The sequence below is a fragment of the Spinacia oleracea genome, chromosome 4, assembly GCF_020520425.1.
Source record: "Spinacia oleracea cultivar Varoflay chromosome 4, BTI_SOV_V1, whole genome shotgun sequence".
Taxonomy (NCBI): domain Eukaryota; kingdom Viridiplantae; phylum Streptophyta; class Magnoliopsida; order Caryophyllales; family Amaranthaceae; genus Spinacia; species Spinacia oleracea.
Genome location: NC_079490.1, coordinates 52,194,713 through 52,204,291, shown reverse-complemented (window position 1 = coordinate 52,204,291; position 9,579 = coordinate 52,194,713). Strand labels below are relative to the sequence as shown.

General features: G+C 40.7%; 1 pseudogene; it reads right to left on the bottom strand.

Moving 5' to 3' along the window:
• Positions 1-7,434: 7,434 nt before the first annotated feature.
• On the bottom strand, positions 7,435-7,535 carry LOC130460289 (uncharacterized; annotated as a pseudogene).
• Positions 7,536-9,579: the final 2,044 nt, after the last annotated feature.

Here is a 9,579-nt window from a genome sequence, read left to right as displayed (position 1 = left end):
TGCCTAACATGTAGTTAAAAAAGTTATCGATTTTTTCATGAAATGACCTCGAGGTTTCACCGAACGCATCAAATACCTCTGCGAGTATATCGTTATTTAAGTTTAAGTGCACCAAATGTTCCTATATTTAACGGAAGTCTGACACCGTTAGTTATTAGTTTAAATTAGCCCTTAATTAACCTAATTAACCCTAAATTTAACCACTATTTATTTATCTAATTTTCTTCTAATTAACTTTTTTTTTTTTCTTTTTTTCTCTCTTATTCTCTTCTCCGTTCTAACAATTTCTCCAATTTAGCCACATTGTTTCTTCAAAGTAACCAATTGACGAGTCCGATTCCTGATTTGAAGCTTAATAATCTGAAGGAGTTCAACGTTTCGTACAATTTGTTGATTGGGACTATCCCTTCGCAGTTTTGCGGGATGCGGTCGACGGCCTTTGAAGGGACTCTCTCTCCTAGCGCTAAGACCGGACCTTCTGCCGCCCCAGCTAGTGGTGATGGAGGTGGTGGTGGTACATGGCTAGGGATGGGCATGGGCCGGATCTGGGCCAGGTCTGGTGAGACCCAGACCCAGACCCATATTTTTTAGGTGGATCCAAACCCGCCCCAGATCCATTGGGTCTAAAAAATTCAGACCCATACCCAGATCCAATGGGTCTAATGGGTCTCGGGTCAAAATGGGTCTAGTGTTACTATTTTATTTTTAACATTTTGTATTAGAAAATTTTCCCGCGCCATTAATTTAACCGTCATTTACCATCACATATTCACATTCGATACATAAAATATCACATTTCACAAATTACTGCCAAAATACTAATGCAGACATGTATCTAATTAGACAATTTCTAATTTATAATAATTGACTGGGTCCATGGGCCGGATCTGGACCGGGTCTAGGTCTGAGAATATTGGACCCAGACGCAGACCCATTTTTAAACACATGGATCCAGATATGCCCTAGATCCATTGCGTCTCAAATAATTAGACCCAGACCCTTATAAATGGGTCGGGTCCAACCGGGTCTGGACCCATGCCCATCCCTATACATGGCAGCCATATCAACCAAACCCCCCCCCCCCCCTCGCACCACAAGCCCAATTCATGAAGAGCACATCATTCAATTACAATTCGCAGCGAAATTCACATTCATCGGATCAGAGGTACGCATATCATCGCCAGTCTTCATTACAACAATTTCCCTACCCGCGAACTCCGACGATGATAATCTCCAACAACAACTCAGAAACGCCGACGTTTTCCTGGAGTATTTCGAATATTAATATTCTGCCGGGAATTCATCCCGGAAATGAGATTGATTACACCTTGTGGAAAGATTCGCCTAAATTCGAGGGGAAACTATCATCGATTGAGCTGATTTCGTCGGTTTTTCGAGCTTTGAGGACCGGTAATCAGCTTATGAAGAGGTTATTTTTGTTGATTTTGCTTAATGTGGAGGATTCGACTACCAGAGCTATTAATCGGGCTTCTCACGGGTCGTGTTGGTAAAAAATCTGAGTTTTTTTATGGGCGAAGGGAGAGAAAGAGAAGGCCAATAGTCGTGGTGGTTGAGCAAGGAAGAGAAAGAAGCAAGGTGCATAGGAGAGGAGGAGAGAGATAGGCTACCTAATTAGGAGATCGGGATCGGAGGAGAGAGAAAGAGGAGCTTCCATGGAAATAGAAGGAGGTAGGGGAGAAAGAAAGAAAGAAGGAGAAGAAAAAGGTAGGCTGACAGTAGATAGGGGAGAGACTACCAACGGGTTAAGGTTAGTTAGAATTATTAGAGTAAATTAGCGATCACTAGTAGAAAAAACACTTATTGAAGCCCCCCTGTTGAGGGGGGCAAAATATTATACGCCTCATTAGTCCCTGTTGAGGGGGGCAAAAAATTATACGCCCCATTTGCCTGAGCTGTCGAGGCGGGCTGACCCCATGTTCGCCCCAATAGCTTTGTAGAAGCGAACATAGGCCCAGCCCGCCTTATTAGAGCTATCCAGTCGAGGCGAACTTTGACTTACCCGCCTCAACGATTTCGACGGCCCAAATAAAGTGACCCATCTGCCTCAACACAAAATAATCACTGCAGTTAGGGTTTTACATTTCATTTCCTTTTTTACACTTCATTTTCCTTAGCCGTTTTTTCTATCCTTCGATCTCCTTTGTTGTTTTCTTCATTTCAGTTTGCCATTTTTTTTACTGAATCCCTTGTTTCTTTGATCTTTTCGCATCCTTATCTCCATTCTTTGTTGAAGAAATTCGGGCTTTGATCGAACTTCTTCCGTGTTTATGGTTCACAAAGATGGAGAGCATAAGCAAACCGTCTTCCGTAAGTATTTCAAGATCATGATACAAACAAGCTAGGTACCAAACCATTTCCTCGTCTTTCCACTTTTATTTTTGATTGAATTTTGATTTTTGCTGTATTTTATTATTTATTTATGATTTAAGGGATGTTTAGATTTCTTTGTTAATGTTGACGGTTTGTTGCATATTCAATTAATTTTTATTTTTTTGGGAGAATTCGTTGTACTGATTATTAATTTAATAATTTAGATCCGTCTTTGACGCGAGCGGTGGATTTAGCGGCACAAACTCATGGCGGCGTTAGGATCTCGGTGGTGGAAGACCTCATCATCTGTAATTCTTTAGAAGAGTAAGTTCCTTTTTCTTATCTTTTAAAATAAATATTCATTTTAAAGTTAATCAACAATACCTTTAAAGTATCTGATTTTAAAAAAAAAAATTCTTTCAGATCTGGAGTTCATATTAAATATTTTCTTATCTTTTTTTGTTTGTTTTTTAGGATTTATTTTTTTAAGTATAATCTTTAAATGAACATCATGTTCATATTTTCATCTCTGGTACAAATTCATGGCCATTGGTTTCCTATTACAAGTTTTCTTTATCTTTATTTTGGCTATACTTTTTATTATTAGGTAATTTTTGACTTGTTGATATTTTCTTTTTTTGCAGGTTGGTCCTAGGTGGGAGAGGTGTCAATTTGTGCAGTTTAGAACTATCTTAGTTCGTTAATTTTGTACTTTGATTTATTAAACCTTGTAAGATAATGTAATACTAAAGAAATTCAGATGTATCCCCTTGGAAAAACCAGTGATATTTTTTGTTCTTGTACTCTATATTTTATTAATAATAATGAGAAAGGTTTACGATTTCAATGTTTTGTCACAGAAATTTAATAACATGCACGCTTACCAAGACTTTAAAGAAAAAATATAAATATTACAAAATACAATTTTACTTTGACCCAGTAACTAGTTGAGGCGGGCAATGAGATACGCCATAACAGGGCCTAAAAATCACGCTAATATTGGACCCATTTGTTGAGGCGAACAAAAGTAAAGCCCCCCTCAACAAGTCTGTTTTTGAGGCGAACAAAGCCCGCCTCAACAACTATTAGACCTGTTGCAGCCCCCACTATTGAAGCGAACAATGCCCGCCTCAACAAGGCCAAAAAGCCCGCCACAATAGGCGTTTTTTCCACTAGTGGATTAATCACTAACGTCGTTAGATTTCCGTTAGTAATAAGGGCGTTTGGTGCATTTTTGAAAAAATAGGGGTATATTGTGTTTTTTGAAACTCGCAGGTGTATTTGGTGCGTTCCGTGAAACTTTTGGGGCATTTCATGAAAAAATCGAAAAGTTTATGTAGGGTTTTAAAAAAAATTAAATAAAAAAAATTCATTTCAAAACCCACTTTCCCTCTTCGGAAAACTTCTCTGTGTAAAAAGAATAGAAGTTTTCTCTCTCCAAATTTATTTCTCTCCAAAAATCTCCATTTAACTTCGAACAAGCTTTTTTCCATACATTTCATCTCCACAACCACTCACAAAACACTATCATTTGTTGGATCGTGCGCTAGCGCGCACGATCCCCCAAGGTATACAAATTTATTTTGCAAAACCTCAAGTCTTATGTGTGACCAGGCACACCATCAACTTGATGGTGTGACATGTTCACACTTATAAATAAGCCTAACGTGTTTAAATCCCATCACGGTTAACGGAAAGTAACATTAACATAGAAAATAAAGTAACATCAGTATATACGAGGACCCTCTAAAATGAAATTTAAGAAAATGCAATAAAACAAGAAAAGTAACAACGAATACAATGTATAATAAACACCAGCATAGAAAGCCAAGTAACAACAGTCTATATTAGGAACCTCAAAAGTGAAATTCAAGAAACTGTAGTAAACAAGAAAAATAGCAGCTAATACAATGTATAAGTAACATCATCATAGAAAGTCCAGTAAAATCGGTCTATACAAGGAATTTCTAACATGAAACTGCAATAAAACAACAAAAGTAACAACGAATACAATCACTAGTGGAAAAACGTTTAATTGCATCGCTGCATTTGCGTCGCCATTGTAATCCCCCGTAATTTTATAAATTTTATTAATATATTTTAACGTATAGTTAATTATAATTAAATAGAATTTAGGAATTTTAGAAATAAAAATGTAATTAACGAATATTTGTTTTATTACATTTTGAATATTTTTAACGATTTATGAAATCAAAAGTAATTTTAGAATTTTACGTTGAAAAGAAATCGAATTACGAAAACCGATTGAATTTAGAAAACGATCCTATTCGGTTTTGGATTCAGATCCTAAAACTAAATCCTAATTCTAGCCCAATTGGCAAAGCCCAAATAATAAGACCCAAACACTTTACCCCTTTCCTCTCTTTCAATGTTACGTAAAAACAAAAACAACAAAAACTTCTCTACTTCACTTTCACGTGAACCATAACCCTTAACCCTCTTCCTCCCTTTGCTCAGCCGCCACCCAGCAGCCACGCTGGACCACCGTTACCGCACCAACCTCCTGCCACCAGCCCCTCCGCCGTCGATACTCCTCCTTCTCTCACTCGTTTTCCCTTCGTTCTCCTTCTCTTGTTATTTCATTCTTTTTTTTCGTTTTATCCCTCCTCACTTGTGGTTTTGTTTTCTGCGACAACCACCACCACCACCTGGTCGCCGCTAATGCGCCACCACCTTGCCGCGCCGCTGAGATGCTGATGAGCGGCATTTATGTCGCTCTAGGCCTAGGATTTTATAGAATTTTATTAATCTTTTTGATAGTTTTGTATAGTTTTGTTGCATTTTTATCCCCTTATTCCATCTATGTACTTTTCAGGTAAAAATGTTGAAAATGATGGAAAATGGCTGAGAATTGCTCGAACAGAGCCCGTGCGATCGCACGGAATTTATGTGCGTTCGCACGGGTCAGCAAAGTTGCCTCTAAAGTCAAGCAGGTTCGTGTGCTCGTGCCCCCGGAGTGTGTGTTCGCACGAATTCGGAGAATCGATGCAGGAACTATATGGGAATTTGTGCGACCGCACCAGAAGAAGAGCTCGTTCGCACGAATTTGGAAAATCGATGCAGGAATTATGAGTGATTTTGTGCGATCGCACCACAGAGGAGCCCGCTCGCACGGAATTTCGGTGGGCTCGCACTGAATTCCTGTGCGAGCACATGAGGATTTATGAAGAATTGGCCAAGTCAGAACCGTGCCATCGCACGGTTGCTGAGCACGATCGCACGGATCGAAGGAGGAGAATCGTTGCTGAGCTCGTTCGCATGGAATCACAGCACGATCGCACAGGTGCGATCGCAGCTGGGTATGCCCGTTCGCACGGCTGCGCGGGATTCAGTTTTCGAGTTTAAATCTCTTATTTTTGGGGTTTAGTATAAATAGAATTTTCTTTATTTTCATTAACAATTAATTTCAGAAATAGAATTTAGGAAGTTTTAGATATTTTGCTCTTTAAGCTAGTGTTCTAGAGAGAGAAACTCATTGATTTCAAGCTTCAAATCTGTAATTCCTTCAACTCTTCTCTTTTTCTTGCAATTTAATTCTTAGTTTCTTAATTCTTGCTCTTGCTTTGTTGTTGATTGTTCTTCAATTCCTTAATTTCTTGAATTCTTGATTTCATTGATTGAAGTTACTTTGATATTCAATTTGTGATTTGATTGTGCAATTGAACTCTTAATTCTCTTCTCATACTCCTTCAATTTCATGCTTGCTAGCTTAGAATTAATGGATTGCTTGATTTCTAGAATGATTAGTGAGTAGAATTAGGTTAGGGAAAGGGGAGAATCTAGGGGCTTAATTAGAGGAAATTGTTGATTGATTGTTGGTTGATTCATGTGATTAAATATGATTTGATGATAGGATATCCATGCTAGTTGAGTGGTAGTTGCAAATGCTATTCGATTGGGTTCACGTGGAACCATAGGATAGGTTTGGCGAGAGATTGTGGGCCTATCTTGTGTGATCAAATGGCGGTGCCTATTATATGCTAGTTAGTTTAATCTAGGATTAGGCGAAAGCTCTTCCGTGGATTAGACGCTTAGCGTTCCCTATCCGAGAGGTGGTGGGTTCGTCTTTAGATGCCATTTGCCTAATCACCATTTCGTTGCATGATCACCATTGCTAGATAGTTGAATTCATTTCCCCCGGTTTCCATAGCCTATCCCCGACTCCCTAACGTTTCCCTTTCTTGATTCAATTTTTGCATAATTCTTAGTTTTAGATTATTAAAAGTGACAATTCAAAACCAAATCCTTGTTCGAACTAGATTGACTTTCAAACTCAATAACCACCGTTTCTTTGGGACGATCCCTTTGCTTACCGCTAGCCGGTAGTTGAGTGGTTTTATAAATATTGTTTGCATAGGTTGTTTTCTATCAACGACGGTAAATATGCTTATCAAAATGGCGCCGTTGCTGGGGAACGGTTGTTGTTTTTGAGTTTAAGTTGAGACTAGTTCATCATTAGAAAATACAAAAACATTGCAATTTCGCTTAGCTTTCTTTTTCCTTGGCATTGCTCACGGTTTTTCTTGAGTTTGTATGCTTGTTAGGGGGCGCGCTCGTCAAAGGACCCTCCATCCTCTTGACCTCGAATTGGAGAGGACACTTAGGAGACAAAGGCGTGTACGGTCTAGCTCATCAAGCAATAACAGATTCGCATCGTTGAGTGTTGGTGAGGAACAACAAGAGAGTGAGAAAGTTTTTGAGAACATGGCGCTCCCGGTTAAGAACTTGGGAATACCGGGGGCATTCGAAGCTACATGTGGTATTCAAGCCCCAACAACGGGTTCCAACAACTTTGAGATCAAGCCCGCCTTGATCAATTTGGTGCAAAGCCACCCCTTTTGTGGGAAGAGTAATGAATCACCTCACGAACATCTCAAACAGTTCGAGCACTATTGTGACACAATCAAGCACAATGGTGTCACATCGGATTATGTGAGGTTGACATTGTTTCGGTTCTCTCTACTTGGGCGAGCAAGTGATTGGCTTGACAAGGAGATCAAGCCCAACTCACTTCGCACTTGGACCGAAGTGACAAGTGCATTCTTAAACAAGTTCTATTCGCATGGGAAGACGGCGGAGTGTCGCCACAAGATTCAATCCTTTGAGCAAAAGCGAGATGAGTCACTCTTCGAAGCTTGGGATCGTTTTAAGGAGTACCAAAGGGAATGCCCTCACCATGGGATTCCTAAATGGTTGTTGCTCCAAACATTTTACTTGGGGTTGAGTCCAAGTTCGAAGACAAGTCTTGATGCGGGCGCGGGAGGCCCCATCATGAATAAAACTGAGGATCAAATAGAGGAAATCATTGAGGATGTAGTTCAAAACTACCAATCTTGGCATGTAGACACAAGGAATTATGATGGGAAAGGTAGGAGTGAAGATGGTAAGGGTTCGGTGTACGCCATAGAGCAAGCACGGATGATAAAGAAGCTTACCTCACGCTTGGAGAAGCTCGAAAACACACCAAGCCAATCGCCATCACCGTCTACAATCCCTCCTCCCTCGGCCACTCTTCTCTCTAAGGGGAAGGGCAAGGTTAGTTCTTATGGCTCAATGCCTCCGGGCACCTTCTTTTGCGAAAATTGCCAAGACTATAGTCATTCCCCCGATGCATGCCCCTTAGTTCATAACTTGTCATTTGTGGATTATGGCCCTTCGTATGAAGGTGAGTTTGATGTAGAGTATGCTAATTCCATAAATGAGAGGTCTAGGAATGATAACCCTAACAATCCTAATTTTGCTAGGCAACCTAGAGGGCCCTCCGTGTATGGTCCCCACCAAGGCTATGGCCAAGGAAGTGGGTATGATAGCCAAAATCGAGGTGGCTATAGAGCACAAGGCTATCAAAGCCAAGCGCCCTATGGTCAATCTCAAGGTTTTGGCAATCAAGGCCAATACAACCAAGGGAGTTATAATCCCAACCATCAAGGTGGAGGGGGTTATAACTATTCTTATGGGAAATTTAGGGGTGCCTCAAGTGGGGGTTATCCTTTGAACTCGGGAGGTCTTTATGGTGCATTTCATTTTCCACCTCCCGGATTCAATGGACCGAGGACCTTTGGCAACCAATATCAAGCAAACCTTAGTGGTTATGGCATTGTACCTCCACCTCTCCCGCCTCTCAAGTCAAATCTTGAGGCTCTCATGGAGTCGTTTGTGGGGGCGCAAGCCAAGAAGAACGTTGAATTTGAGGATGGATTCAAAAAATCCAATACTCATCTGAAAATGATTGAGACCCAACTAGCACAACTTGCTAGCACCATCAAGGAGCAACAAGTGCACACAAGTCTCCCACCCCAAGGTCAACCTCCTAAACAAATGTATGCAATTGTGATAAGGAGTGGGAAGACTTTGGATGATGGTGCTACGCATGTTGAAGCTCCTTGCTCTAGGGGGGAGAGTTCTAAGGGAAATGAGTCTTTGGACCGTGATGTTGAGGAAGGGAAGTCTCATGTCGATGACATGAGTTGTGGTGATAAGTCAAAGGAGACTACTCTTCCCCCTCTCCCAACTCCTACTCCCCCCTACCCTCAAGGATTTGCTGGTAAAAAGCTTGATGACCAATTTCACAAATTTTGGGAAACCATTAGCAAACTCTATGTGTCGTTATCTTTTACCGAGGCACTCAAACAAATTCCCCACTACTCTAGATTCATGAGAGATATTCTTAGTGGCAAGAGAGGGTGTGAACCAAAGGAGACCGAGCATCTTGCCATATAAGATCTATGAGAGGCTCAATCTTCGTGATCTCTCTCCTACCGCTATGTCATTGCAACTAGCCGATCGATCGGTTATGTTTCCATTGGGTAGGATTGAGGATGTTCCCCTCGTGGTTGGCAAGCTTACTTTTCATGTTGACTTCGTTGTCCTGGACATCGATGAGGATGCCCATACTCCCATTATCTTGGGGAGGCCATTCTTGGCCACCGCGGGTGCTCTTATCGATGTGCAAGGGGGACTAATCACCTTGAAGGCGGGAGGTGCCAAAGCTAGCTTCAAGCTTGCTATTGATGATCAATGTTGCTCTAAAATGAAAAGTTTCATGAAAATTGACACTCTTGCTTGTGTTGTGAACAATCACTCTTGTGCTAATTCTTCTAACAATTTTCATGTTTCTAAGTGTGCTAATGAGCTTGCTAGGTCCTCTCTTGATGACAAGAATGTCCATGGAGTCCCAAAGGCGCTTGGGAATGAGTTTGATGATGTTGTAACCATCCCTGAGATATT